General features: G+C 37.9%; 1 long non-coding RNA gene across 2 annotated transcripts in view; it reads right to left on the bottom strand.

Annotated features, from left to right (window-relative positions):
* Nucleotides 1-8,301, bottom strand: part of LOC148188670 (uncharacterized) — a 46,274-nt gene extending 37,973 nt beyond the window's left edge. The window contains exons 1-3 of one of the 2 annotated variants that reach the window (XR_015777329.1): nt 8,160-8,301; nt 6,762-6,899; nt 3,358-3,433 (exon numbers count right to left, since the gene is read on the bottom strand). This is a non-coding gene — a long non-coding RNA (uncharacterized LOC148188670). Of the gene's footprint in view, nt 1-3,357; nt 3,434-6,761; nt 6,904-8,159 lie in introns of both variants that reach the window. The other variant, XR_015777330.1, reaches the window with a different exon arrangement.
* Nucleotides 8,302-15,565: the final 7,264 nt, after the last annotated feature.

Raw genomic sequence — 15,565 nt, forward strand, 5'->3', positions numbered from 1 at the left:
TCAACTTTGGCCATGAAAAGTGACAGATCTTTTTTCAGTACTGCTGTGGATGTACCACGCAATTGCTATGACGGGCGGAAGCAGAGTTCACGCCTTGTCCACTTCATGCTACACTGAATAGCAGAGAGACCTGTGGCCTAATTAGTCCTCTAATTTGTGTATTGCAGACAAAGCTATTCACAGGCATGGGCTGACTTGGGGAGGAAATAGCAACGGTTATACAGCAGAAGAGGCCAGACAAGCTGAGTCACCACTTCAGTCTCCAACTGTTCCAAACATTTTCTGCATTTCCTTGATGCTGATTCAAGCCTGAATGTTGCTGAGACTTGAGTTATGTGGACTGACGGCGTAGCTAATAGTAGACTGTTCACCTGCACCTCATATATGGCACTGCTCCATACTTGGAAAGAGGTGTGAAACCCCAATCCCACTTTACTCTCATGGGTTTTAATCTATTTTCACATTAACCCTTTGCTCCCAAACTTGACCTGCAAGGTTTCCAACATAACACCACGGTGTCAACAGACAGATTCATGTGTCAGCTGGCATCAGTGAAGCGAAGCAGGGCAATATTGTGCTGTTTGTCGATGTGATGTGACTTCTGTGGCCTGGGGAGATGGGCACAGCCGGGCCATAGGGCTCCTAGCTGGGTAATAAATCACTGTGATGACAGGAATGGTGGCCTTTACAGTACAACAAAAGCACACAACACGTATACCGGGGATCCTCAACTTGCTTGGGGGCCACTTTTGCGAAATGACAGGGAGCCAGGGGCCAGTCGCAACGGCCCCATACATGTTTCTAGGATTTCAAGGCATTGCTAGATTTTTGGGATGTTTCTGAGATTTTAGGACTGTTGAAGGACTTTTGGACAATTCTCAGATTTTAGGGCATTTCTAGAATTTTTGGACATTTCTAGGATTTTAGGGTATTTCCTCTAGGATTTTAGGGCATTAGGATTTTCTGACATTTATATGGTCTTAGGACATTTTGTGGATTTTAGGACATTTCTCAGAACTTCGAGACTTTTCTCATATTTAACGAGTATGGTTTTTATGATTTTAATATGATTCTAGGATTTGAGGACATATCTTGGATTTATGGACATATTAAGGATTTCATGATATTTCTAAGATTTCAGAACCTTACTAGGATTTTAAGATGTTTCTAGGATTTTAGGACATTAGGGGCTTAATTCGGGGGGTGCAGGGGATCCTCCACTGACACTTTTTTTGATAAACAAGCTCTATTGTGATGCTGTTTTATGCACTCTAGCACCTTATGTAAACTAAAAGCACTTAAAGTGTCAATTCCTTTTTTTGTGAATTAGAAAATGGTTAGGGGGCCACCCTTATCACTGACACATAATGTATGTAGAGACACCTCAACAACCACTCATATACTACACAACACAAACACACAACCTCACCTTGCACTTTTCAATGATGTACCATTGGACACACAGAGGCTCCTTTATTGATATCATCATGATGACTAGCACCTCAACACTATCATTCATCATCTTCATTTTTTATTGTATATGATATGGTTTCATCTGTTTTGTCAATTAAAAGACAAAAGCGTGGTAGTTCATAAGAATTTCATCAGCCCAACACTCCTAATTGCAATATGTGACTGGTGTCATGATTGATATCACACACAAAACAAATCAATAAGCCTAAGCATCACATTCCCTCAGATACCCCATCTAATCAAAACTATCAATCCTGCTTGTCTAGCCTGGTCTGTAGTCATTACCAGCCTGCGGAGCCTGAGGCTATTAGCACTGGAGCTACCTAGTGAGCTGAGCAGAGTACCTTGAACATTAGTGTGGTCAAACACTCTCAGCACTGCAGGATGAATGAATGGCAGGGCTGTGGAGCCAGCAAAGCATGATCATACTAATGGGCCATGGTAAATGGACCAGCTATGGGTAGTATGGGCTGACTGGCCTGCTCTGTGATCCAGAGCCGTGCCCATTTCACGGTGTCTGCCCGGGACCTGGCTGCACTTACTCACCGAGATGGAGAGCTTCGTGTAGGAGCCCAAATTTCAAGAGGGGTTTGTCTGAGGTGCCGGGACAATCATTGGAGACAAAAAGGAAGCTGTCTGTACCTGTTAAGTTATGGGACGACTGACAAAGCTTTGTAAGGGGGAATATGTCTTCACTGAGCCTTGAACACTTTGGCCCATCTCACCGTCTCCTCCTGCTCACAGGCACAGACAGCCGGGGCTATAGATAGCTTAGTGGCCACCATCCATTTCACCCATTATTCGCCAAATTTAATCACAACAAATGTACAAAGGATTTATGGAATAGATTTTCTTGCATAGTCATTAATATACAGTATTATATCTTCCGCCTTCCTTTTTATTATCACTGTCTCCCTCTCAAATGTTTTGTGTGTTTTGTGGGTCCCTGAACATAGAGTCATTTCTTTACGAAGCAGAAATGTGAGGAGTTTGAGTGCATAATTGATCTGTCAATCCAGTCAAAGCTGATCACTGTGCCAGACGTTCTTCTGCTCCGTCTGTGCCCAGAGTACACTCTTGGCTCCTGGTGCAATGAATGACTGACGATTGCCTATATATATGTTACAATACCACCTCTAATCAACGGTCTATGTCCAAAAATATTAAAATCAATACATGGCAGCAGATTTTTAAATAAAAAGTGCATGTGTGAGAACCCCAGTGCTGGACTTTCTGACTTCAGTTTTATTAATACCATGAAAATGTAGATATTTGATACCATTTTTGATACCACATGGAAAAGCTGACATTAAGGGCATACAATTTATTTTTTTTCTATAAAATAATAATTACATGATAGCAATGACACTTCTCTTTTTGGTCAGTACCAGAGCACAACAGCATGTCTGTACTAAACATGACCAATAAGAGAGAGAAAGCAAGAGCAGCTGGTACTGGTGTATTAATACAGCTAAAAATGACTAACGAAACTGCTTCAAACATTCATAATCAGTATGTGTTGCTAAATCAATATTTTTAACCACACTATCACCAGGGGCAGCCTGGGACTGAAATTCAGCCTGGGAAATGGCAGCAATTTAACACAGAGTTTTGGGAAGTCTTTGGAAGCTGGTCACCACTACCCCAAATCAAAACAACACCAGGCCAATCAAATTTGTGTGGGAACACTAGGTCACAGTATACTGCCAACCACTACTAACTACATAAATGCATGCTAACATACACAGTCAAAAACCACAATGCAGTCCCATAGAGCAAACAAGTATTTGACAAAATTTAGAAATTTAGACAAAAAGAACCAATCTCCAAGGTATACAGCCCAATTCCTTCTCAAAAGCCACAAATAAATGGAGACTGTCCTACCTGAAATCACCAGCAAGCCTTGGAGCAGTCCAACAGTCATCCTGGCATTCAGCCGCCACAGTAACCTCGGCCCCTCCTGCACGGAAAAGATCTGTCAGTTTGGGGGATTTAGCTGCATCTTGTACAAACATTGCTTTGCTTTTGAATTTTTCTGCATCACACAAAATATCTTTTAATTTTCTGTCTTATTTCTTTTTACCAGTTTTACTAATTACCTGACCACAAAAACTTCAGACACACAGAAAGTCACGGTGTAAACATTATCCGACACTTGAATTTAATGCTTTTTACGACCTTTCCACGATCATTTTTAACTAAATTAAGGAGTGATTTTTGGACAAATCATCTTTTTTTTATTAATTAAGCACTGCAAGCAAGTATAAAAGGTAAGTCTGAATTTAAGTGTTCCCGTGCAGAGGTAGGTTTTATGTAGGATTAGAGTGAGTTAGGTTAATCTATATCTTGCCAACAAGTAAGTGAAGGTATAAAGTCATTGGTAGGTTAAATATTCATAGCTTCATATGGACTACCATGCACTTTTAAGACTTTCTACCAACCTGTAGACAACCTAGAAGTCTTAATTATGAAAACAACTGAGCCAATCAGATTTCAACAGGCCCTGAGCGGGAGGAGCCGCTGGTATCACCCCTCAGTATTTAAAAGATGGGATTGATTCAGTCTGACAACGTGACGATACCACTCCATGCTGTCTGCGGTTGTTAGGGACGGGCTGGCCCATAAACAGCCAAGGACAGACTCTACTGATATCAGAAGCTGAAAAATGTGAACTCTATGATTACCGGCAGTTCAGCCTGGAATGGATCGGCCATTTGGTAGTCATCCTGAACTTCACAATGGCCAGTCTGCACCTGACTATGGTATATTACTATTTATTTTGTTATTTTGTTTTTGGACAAAAATGAAGTTCTGTGGCACAGAGGTATACTGTATATTATTTATGGTTATTGGGACTACACTGTGCTTGTTAGCAGGATAAATTCATTGTTTTTGGGATCTTTTTTTCATGCAATTTGTTGATTATTATAAACGGGGCTTTTGTTTTTATTGGCTTATCCTCAGTCTGTTTATCAGCATGTTAATCACTTAGCCTGACATGCTGAAATTAATTACAAATGCCAAACCCAGCCCAGAATAAAGTCTTATTAATTATTTTGTCTGACAACTACAGAAATTATTTAATCTGCCAGAGATATAAATCCAGAAAAGAGAATCAGACAGCGCTATAATCAGCAAGTGTTATGTAGCATAAATTATCATCTGATAACAAAATTGTCATTGATACATTTTCTCTCAATTAATCATTTAATTGATAAATTATTTAAGTACTGCTATAAAGGTATTATTCTCAATAAAAATTTGTTTTTACAGTTTCTACAATAAGTGTATATAGTAAATGTTCTTTCAATTGTGTGCTTCCTCCATCAGTCAGACATTTCGTGCAGACCCAGTGGAAAACACTAGAAAAATAATGGGTGTAAATCAAGCAATGTCTCATTGTCGCCTGAAGCAGTACCCTGATCCTAACACACTCATGACACTAACTGCAGCTGACGAGTGCAGAAAGCTGAGCAAGTCTCCGCTGTTAATGGCCGACAGAAAGATTCAGCTGAAGGAGGGAGAGGTCAGACGTCAGTGACGGTCATGTTGATCACGTTGCATGGGATGTCTCATATAAGAATACAATGCTATAGGTTTTCAACCTAGGTTTCCTCTATGAAAATGATTTTTATTTCCTAAACAATATGGAGTCAAGGGAAGATGGACTGGTAAAGCTCTCTGGCCTTCTAAAAAATCCTCCATCATCCTTCCTGTAATGGCACACAGCTGGACAGAATCCTTCATCAATGATTTCCTGATGTTAATGTCACTCCAACATAAATTTATAACTTTAATATAAACTGTAGCTTCTGTACCATGGAGGGAAAAAATGTTAGAACGACAGTATAATGATCTCTTCTGATGAACTACTGGACATTAGTGAATAACAGAACCACATATTGTGTGATCACTCTTCTTGATGTGCGTTAATATGCGTTACGCCCCGTCTTTGATGATAACAACAGCTTCGCGCCAGTATGGCAAACAGACCAGACAATTACTCTCAACTGCTCTCATTGGAGAAGTTTCAAGTCTTGCCATTTGATCTTTATTTCTTATTTGCTACAGTAAGACAGTGAACACTAATTTACCCACTGATTCAAATCACAACACAGCCTGACTGATACAGTCTGAGTCACGGAGTAATGCAGGGAGTAATCAAAAAGCTACGGCAAACAACGTCAGCCCACCTCAGCAGGTTATATGCCAGTGCGGTCACTGGAGATAAAGTGATATTTCACACTATTTTTATTGCCTGCCTGCACATATGTTGCACCAATCAATTAACAATAAAATTATATGAAATGATGCAATCCTGAGTCATGGCTTGGGAGCCCTGTGGCCACAGACTGTGCCTGTATATCAATACAGGCAAAAATTCAAAAAAATAATCATTTAAAAAAAGAAAGAAAGAAAACAAAAGAAGTAAGTGTCGCTATTGTGAACCCATTGATTTGTGGGCTACCATTTTGAAGCCTCGAGTTAGGCATTTTGACCATTGCCTTTCTGGGGTTTTTTGAAGTCAGAAGTGACCATATTCGGACGAGAGGGTGGAGCTAGGTAGGAGCGAGGAGTGGATCTGACTGAAACACGAGGACAAAGCTGCAGCTGCAACTTGTTAATCACAAGATAGCTGTGCCCTAAAACATGTCATCAAAACTAAAGGGGGCCTAGCATTTGCTGTCGGGACTCCTTGGCTGTGGAGCGACCTGTATGAGGAACTCCAGCTTGCTACGTCAGTATCTCCTTTTTAATCACTTCTGAAGACGGATCTTTAATTAAAGGCTTATCATGTCGCCTTTAAATTTTTATGTTTTTTTTTTTGTGATTATGATTGAGTCAACTGAAACCTTCCTCTTGACATTGCATTTTAGTTTTGCACTGCTCCATTTTATTTTAAATTTCCCCTGTGTTTTTACTTTTTTTCCTTGGCGTTTTATTCACAGTTTTTGATCATCCATTGCTCTTATTCATCTTCTTTTCCCTATGCTTATATTTAATACGTAAAGATCTTTGTAACACTGTTTTTTGTAAGTGTTATAAGTCTGGTATACAAACAAACTTTATCATTATTATTATGATATTGAGGATTATGATTATTATGGTTATTATTAATATTAGAGAACAGCCTTCTTTGTTGACTATTTCAAATAGGACCATAATTTATTAAATGAACATCATGCTGTACTAAAGAAGCCTTGAAAGTATCACTGGAGAAAATAAACTCATTAGGAAAATCTTTAGTGAGGCAATAAAACAACAGACAACCAACTTGTTTTTACAACCAGTAGAGTCGGAGTGGAGACTGAACGAAGAACGGCGGCGAAGAAGCTGGTGGATTTCGGGCCGCCCTCTGCAACAGAGCGAAGCTGCAGCCGGTGGGAGACACCTCACAGGGTCCAAGGAGAGTTTCCTGGTCCTCTCTGTCTAACGAGCACAAATGTCCATCTCATTAGCCATTTTAACACTTAAATCACCAATGTGCCATCTCATACTGAGTAGTTTCATATCTAGCTTAGCTGTTGGGCTGCACAATATTCAAAAAAAAAAAATTATATTGCAATTATTATGACAGATATTGTGACCTGATTCTCAAATTTAGTGGCAATGGTAATTTTTGCTTTTCATTTTCAGAAAAAAAATATAGAAATTATGCGATTTTTGGGTCTGTACCATAGAGCATACAGTCCGTGCCAAACAAGCACAATATCTTATGTCTCGAATATGATTTGTAGGTCAGAGCATCTCTGGAGCACAACAAAATTTCATTTATAATTTGTGACACATTTTGCCTTTATCAAAAAAGTTGCAGCTCCTGCATTTTGGGTTTTGCACTTGGCTTTACTGAAGTTTTGATAACATTTGGACCAATTGTTCAGCCATACTTAGCTGACACTATGAACACACACTAACAATGTAAGAGTAACATAGACTGCTGCCACACTGAGACCTCTGCAGTAGTGAAATATAAGAAAATAAATGTATCCAACTATTGTACATATGTAAAATTTTGAGGTCCCTGGTACTTTAAATGAGTATTATTTTTTTTTTGTGTTACTTAATATTTATACTCAGGTACATTTCAGTGGCAAATATAAATAGTATTAACTAGCCTACATTTATTTTTAACAACTTTAGTTAAGATTAAGATTAATATGAATTACAAATTAGTTATAAGCTACAATGATTCAAGACTTTATGAAGCCCACAGTGGGGAAATGCTGACTCAAGAGTCAGGAGCAAGAGAATATTTGTAAATCAACTTTTGAATTATGTTATATTGTTATAAATTAAGCTACGCTGTAAAATATAAAGTCATTTAAATGAATATTAACACAATAATGCATCACTGATTGCAGTCTGGTGATTTATATTATTCTACATCTGAAATTGACTTCATTATGAATGAGTACATTTTGATGCCAATATTTACTTGCTGTACTTGACTGAAGTATGTTTTCCAACGTTTACTTGTATAAGAGTATTTCTACATTGTGGCGTTGCCTCTTGAAGTAACGTTAGCAAACTAAAGTAAAAGAAAGCCGGCTACCATTAACATTAGGCTACTTCCTTCTTCACTGTGACTATGCTAATGTAGCTAGCATGCTAATCGCGTTTAGCATCAATTTCAGCAAACCGCAGTGATTTAGTACTTTATTCAAAATAAATACAGGTACATTTACCTTCCGTGGACTGCAATTCATCGTCGACAAAGTGGTATAATCCTGCGTCAACCGAATTTTACGAACCACTGGTATTGCCACTTTCTGTCAGCATCAGTGGCGTTTTATTCACTGTGGCTGTCTTACGTCTGCCGGCGTCACCCTGCGGCGTTACGTAAAGCGTAAAACCCGCTACGTAAGTGCACGAGGACTATAATAGATCCATGCATTACAAAAGACACCTGTTAAAAGGTTCTGCTCACAGGTGATGCAATTAAAAGGAAACATCATGTTTTCTAGTGTTAAATGTGGAATAATCACATTTATTTATTTATTTGGACATTTTTATCATATATTTTTATTAAACATTTACAAGGGACAGGGAAGTATAAAAAAAATACAAGACTGAAAATGAATTACAAAGGAGGTGTTTTTAACTGCAAGTTCTCCCCTCCGTATATGTACAAATATGAACTTTATTAAAACAGCAGTAAATAGTAATCTCACTGCTTGTGGTTTTAACGGTTTAAATTCACAATGAATTGCTGAGATTACTGAAATAAATTGGTTTTAATATAGAATAAGCGTTTATATTTTAAAAAAAGTATTATTATTGAAAATGTACGAAACAAGTATGGCAACATTAATTAAGTATACGCAGGGAAGTAAAAAGAAATTGCCAAAGGGAGCAACAGTAGAGTAAACAAATATAAATATTTTACAATACTGGAATGAAGTGCTTTTAACTAAGTTATTTTCTTTACTCTTTATGTGCATAGGCTTGTAAAATTGAATAAAGTATAAGAACTTTATTAAAACAGCAGGAAACATTCATCTCGCTGCCTGTGGTTTCAACAGCCTCTTGTTTTAAATTCACAATGAATTGCTAAGATTACTAAAAAATGAACTGGTTTTAATATGCAGTAGAAGTTGTTTCTTTTTTGGTGTTGCTGTGTTGTGTGTGTGGCTTTGTTTGTTTGTTTTTTGTTTTTTTTTTACAAATTTACCTACCACAAGACCATGGATAATGATTAGGCCACATTGATTTTAATTTTAATTCTACTTTAATATTATTACTAAATTTGCCCTCTGCAACTACTACTTACTTGCCATGCAAAATATTGTTATACAGCAATATTTTGCGTAGCAATACTGAATCAAGACATGGACAAAAACTACTAATTTTGCTTTGTAAGTCCACTAGATATATTTTGCTGCAATAGAAATGATTAAAGTGACATGAACAGACTGAAAATTGTCTTATTAGATAAAAGAAATTTTAACAAAGTTTTCCTTAATTTGGAATTGAAAAGGGTAATAGACTGCAATATAAATTAAAAATTAAAATCATAATATTGTTTCATGATAATATTGTTTTGTGGAGTCTCTGGTGATTACTAGTCCCACTACTTAATGCCATGTAAGGCCTACATACAGTATAGATACTTACCCAGTGATTATTGAATGCAATACAATTAATCTGTTTAGTTTGTTTTTCTGTTGCTCTCTCTCCTCACAATTTATTATTATTATTGTTAAATTTCAGATAAATAATGCTGGCCATGCTAATAAATCTCAATTACAGGACATCTTCGGTAAATTTACTCTGCTTTAAGGAGAGAATAAGATGTTCTAAGAATTTTTCAATTATTACGCGGGTCAAAAATTGTCCTGTGGTGTGAATCCTTTAAAAGGGAAGATTCATAGTGATACTTACCACAAGAGACGTGACCCTTTCTATACACTCTTAACCAGGAGGTTATATTAACACATCTGTGTGTGATCCTCAGGCTGATAACGTATGTCTTTTCACCACATAATACATATAAACCAAGCTGCATTAAAGATCAGTGGTTCACATCATGCCGTTAACAACCTCTCCAGTGAATTGTGCTGCTCTGAGATGACACCAGACCACTTAAACCTCCCTGTGAAGAGCCGGAGGGACTGTCAACCAATCATCATAGGAAGCAAACAATATATGTAGGAGGGAAAAGGCCAAACTCTGAACCCTGTAAATGACAAATATCAATGCAGGGAAAATGAATGCACAAGGAAACACTAAGTTATTGTACCGTGAAGTCCATAAATCCATCAGAAAGGTCAGAGGTGCTTTTAGCTGGCATTAATCACACCAAGAAGCAGATAAAAATACATGGAACAGGGCGACAGCAGAAAAAGGCTTTCTCTTCTCCTTCTGTCTGTGTCTTATGAGTGAGTCTCTGAAATTGCACACATTTGTCCCTGTTACTCAAAAAAACTGTTTTCAGAGGGATGTCTTTCACAGGGCTGTAGCTCTTGCTCACACGGTAAATCAAGGTGTTATTTTTCCATTTTCTGTGTGGGAGCGCTGATTCCCAATGGCTGTGCTGCTTGTTTGTGGCCAATTTTGGCTGTTTGTTTCCATGACATGTAGCCCATTAAAGTGAAATTTCACCTGTTTTTGTTTGTCCTGCCTCATACAAACTCATCATTTTATCTGGTTCCTAGAAGAAGCTATTTCAGACAGGGTTTTGCTGAAATTCTTGTAAAGATTGTGAAAATGTTGTTGACACTGTTTTTTTTTTAGCAAAGAGCCTTTATTATTATTATTATTAAAAAGTAGATTTCCCCCATGTCCCCAAATTGTGAACAAATGCAGGCTCAAGGTAATATTGCTCCAAATGCTTCAGTGTGTGTTTGCTTACTTTACACTTATGTCAACAAAGTTCCTGCTTCTTTCCATCATTCTCAATGAACAACTCTTTTAATGGCATATGATTCATAACTGTCACAGAGGCCACTAATTTCCCACATTATAACTATTATCATCATAACTAAGGTTTTTCAACAGCTCTCACACAAGCTTGGTAGAGTTATGTGTATGGAGCCTTGTGTGTGGCTGCAAGTGCTCAGATTGGCTCTTAAGGAGGTATAAAAAACCGAGCCAATTACAGCAAACACAAGTGTTGCAACATGAGAATGGAAGAGGGAGACCGGTAGAAGCCAAGATTGAACTGAGAATTGGGAGGGACAAAAGAACCATAACGAAATTGAAAATCTGGCTGCACTCAAACAAGACAGACACTAAATTAAAACAACTAAGCAGAGCTGAATTCTTCCTCTGTTTATTGCGGCATGCTTAAAGGAGCAGTGTGGAGGATTTGGTGGCAAGTAGTGGTGAGGATTGTAGGTTGCAACCAGCTGAAATTTCTCCCATATGCCAAGTGTGAACTCCTGGTTAGGATTCCTTCTGTGTGGTTTTTACCGGGAGCTGATCTGGCCTCCTCTTCTCCAAACCAAACAGAAAAGGTTAGTTAAACTGACAAAAACACTGACTAAAGCACCAAAAATGTATGTTTTTTCCGATGCTTTCATCTCAGAGGGGCTGCTCCAGTGGCAGATATGAAAATGCAAAATTGAAAAATTCAAAATGCAAAAAAGCAAAAATGCAGAAATGCAGAAATGCAGAAATGCAAAAATGCAGAAATGCAAAAACGTGAATGGCCTTATACAGAGCCAGTGTTTGGTTTGTCTGTTCTGGGCCACTGTAGAAACATAGCGATGCAACATGGCAGACTCCATGGAAGAGGACCTGCTCACTATGTAGAAAAGAAAACAATTTATGATAAAATATACCATTTTTGCAAAAACGGATGACGTTCCTCCGTAGTCTGATGCACTTTGCAGGTCCCTTGTCAGAAATCCTATGTGATTTTTCCATTGGAGACATAAACTCTGTGGCACACAAATCTTTCTGATACTTACATGTTTTATTCAGCAAGATAATCTGCACAAATGAACACCACTTTCAGGGTTTTTGCAGCCAATATATATTTTCCAGAAGTAAAAATCTATTGTTAGGCTATAAAAAAACTACAAAATGGTTGCAGGACTTAACATAGCAAACACAATCAAGCTGACACACAAAACTTTTAAGTTCAGGAGTGGGGTATTAGTGACATATTTAAAATCACAGAACAAAATGTGAAGCCCTCCTCAGCTTATGTTAACCACAGACCTTATTTTAGGCTTCTAACCAAAAGTCCATTAAAAAATCCCATGGACTTTTAGACGAGGGGACTGGAGGTGCTGAAATGCTAACAGATTTCTGGGTTTAGCTCTCATTCTTGAGGTACTCTATACATACCCCTAAACCCTACACACTAGACCTTTAAAACACATCAGTACTCCTTATAGCAAGGTCATGAAGGAATGCTTTTATTTTCCTCCTTCAAACCTTGGACCCCCCCAGAGTTGGCCCTCTCCTATCATTATTTATTATGGTTATGCTAGAGGAGGAATATGGCATTATAAGGGCATAGCGGGGACGTCACGCTCAGGTAAAGGCCATGGTCTCCTATCAGAAATGTTATCCATAATTTATCAGCTAAACAAATGATGCACCTCGGCTCCCCCATTGTTCTTGCGGCTTTATCTTTTCTTGGTTGCAAGGAGGTGGAACAAGAGAGCCTGAACACAAAGCCAGCGGAGACAGAGACCTGAGCAGACCAGCTGATAATGATCCAGACAATCCATAGAAATGTGGGTTTCTGTATACACACACCTATCTCCTAATTACTTTACACAACAATTGCTTTATACATACAGAGAAAAGAGCAGAGGAAAATGTTGGCATTGTACATTTCTGCAGTCCACAAACAAGTTACATTTGGATGTTAGTGACACAATATATGCAGACCACTGTTTGAGACCAACAACAAAAATGGTTGTTTTTAATGAATCATTGATGCATTTTAAACAGCTTTTTACGCAACTACAGGGAATTATTTTGACATGGATTTTTTGGCTGGTACTCTAAAATGGTTTTTGACAGAGGCATTGCTGCTTTTCTAGCCAGGATAGTGGCCCAAAAGTAGTTGTTTTCTACCAAGATGTTGCTGTCTTTCTTGTCGTGATGGTGGCGAGAGAAGCAGTTGTTTCTTATCAAGACATTGTTCCCTTTCTGGCTGATACAGTGGTCTGAAAAGTGTTTGATTTTTACTAAGACACTGCCTTTCTGGCCAGTATGGCCCACAAAGCAGTTGTCATTTACATTGAGACATTGTTGCTTTTCCTGCCCAGATAGTGGTCTAAAAAGCGTGTATTTTTAACTGGGACCATGCTGCTTTTCTGGCAAGTATGGCCCACAAAGTAATTGTTGTTTACTGACATATTGCTGCCATTCCTGCCAGGATCATCATCTGAAAAGTGTTTGATTTGACACCACTGCTTTTCCTGTTCGGATAGTGTCCCAGAATGCAGTTATTTTGTTACCAAGACATTGCTGCTTTTCTTGCTGGCTTTGTGGCTCAAAAAAATGGTTGTTTTTTTACCAAGATGTTGCTATTTTTCTGGCCAGGATAGTGATCCACAAAGCAGTTGGTTTTTACCATGACGTTGCTGTATTTCATGCTGGTTTCATGCCTCCCAAAAAGGGAATTTCGATTCAAAACATGATTTTCTTTACCATAACGTTTTGTGTCTAAACCTAACCACATGTTGACCAAAGTTTTGGTGTATCTGATACATAATAACATGTATATGGCGACTGGTGTGAGAAAAACAGCTTTTTTAAAAGCATTTTAGCAAAGCCGCAATAGGTAACACGTGATGAATGCATATTGGATGTAAAACTGCAAGCTGTAGCTGAAGGGGTTCTGTGATGTGATGCACCTCGTGCTTTCTCATGTTTCTGACACAGAAAATGTATTCAGCAGAAGGCCACGATCCATCTTGTGTTCCATTTAGCTCGGAGCAAATTTATTTCCCAGCATGCATTTCCTATAATTATATAAGGGGCAGTATTCATCTTTTCTAGCCACAAAGACTGGCTTGTCTCATTTGTAAGCCTGTGTGACGTATAGGTGCTCTTTATCCCTGCTTTTTAATATTCCCATCAAGTTGCTGATGTGAACAGAACACCTGTTTTGCTGTCACATCTCTTTAGATTTTTTAATACATGAATAAGTTTCTGAATCATTTCGCTGAAAAAAAACAGAGCAGGTTGCCAAAACATGACAGCTAAATTACAGTTAGCGATTTGTTTATGGGCATTCACGGAGCCTCTGCGATGCAAACCAAACAAAATCTGATATGTACAGATGTGACCTTTGAAAAAAATGTTTTCTCTTTATCTTTATTATTCATGCACCTCCCTCACAATCCAGTGCAGCAGAACATTGGACAGGAAAGACTATAACTAGAATACTCTGTGTCTAACAGTTATTTGCACTACCATAGCTAAATAAGATAAATAATTTAGCATCCTTGTGTAAGGCAGTGTAATAAAGCTGATGTCTTTATACAGCGGGGATCTGGCTAGCTGTGCAGTTTCTAAGTGAGATGGATGAGGCAAAGCCTAAACTGCTGAGGGGTGAAGTGAATTAGGCTCACATTAGGGCTTACACTTTACCATTACAATCAAAATGGAGGAGAGTGGGCAAACCTTATCCCTCGGCAGAGAGAGCCCACGCCGTATAGCACCGACTAAGCTTAATGAACAGCATTAAAACTTTGAATGAAAACACGAGCAATTAAATACTTTGATAAGAATGTGAAGGGTTATCTGAAATATATGTTACCTGAAATATATGTGTATGCACGTGTCTCATGGTCTGTACACTATGAGCGCGTAATCTGGTTCAAATCATAGAAACAGACTAATTATGATGTGTAATGTGCTTACTGCACATATTTCACAATTCTGTTATCAATCTTAAAGTAAATTAAACATGCTGCGAACATGGGAATTAATTTTCTAGCTTGAGGAAAATGGTATTGTCTCTTCAGGTCTGTTTAATTATCTCTAAAACAGAGTGCAGTCAATTAGATCCCTATCTATCAAATGTGTCACCATTTATGTGAATTAAAAAATACATTTGGAATACAAACAGGAATTGATGTAAAAATGTAAAGTTCTTATATTAGAATTAGGGCTGTACTGAATGTCTTTTACATTTACATTCTAAGCTTCTGTTTAGGTTTATAAACATAGCCATATTTTATTTTTATATTTTATTACATCATGAGCTCTCCCCACCCCACCACCAAAAATACCCCAAAACAAAATCCTCAAATTCAAAAATAGTGACATATTGGATTTATTATTATTATTATTATTATTATTATTGTTATTATTATTATCATTACCACCACCAAAATCTAATCAGTTCATTGCTGAGTCCAGATGGACATTTGTGCCAAATGTTCAAATTTGAAGAAATTAAGAAGGTGTTCTTGAGATTGGGATGGATGGACAGACAACATGAAAACACAATACCTTCGTCCATGGCTGTTGCTGGTGCAGAGGCATTAAATAATGTTAAAGTATTACATCTATCTTTTTTTTTTTTAATACTGTATTTTTGACATTACCACTCTATGAAGTTATTGGAAATGTTCAGATTGCACCAATCAGAAACAATCCTATGTAACCACCACTGAAA

Source organism: Plectropomus leopardus, chromosome 9, assembly GCF_026936395.1.
Source record: "Plectropomus leopardus strain MGB_pleo_1.0 chromosome 9, ASM2693639v1, whole genome shotgun sequence".
Lineage (NCBI taxonomy): Eukaryota > Metazoa > Chordata > Actinopteri > Perciformes > Serranidae > Plectropomus > Plectropomus leopardus.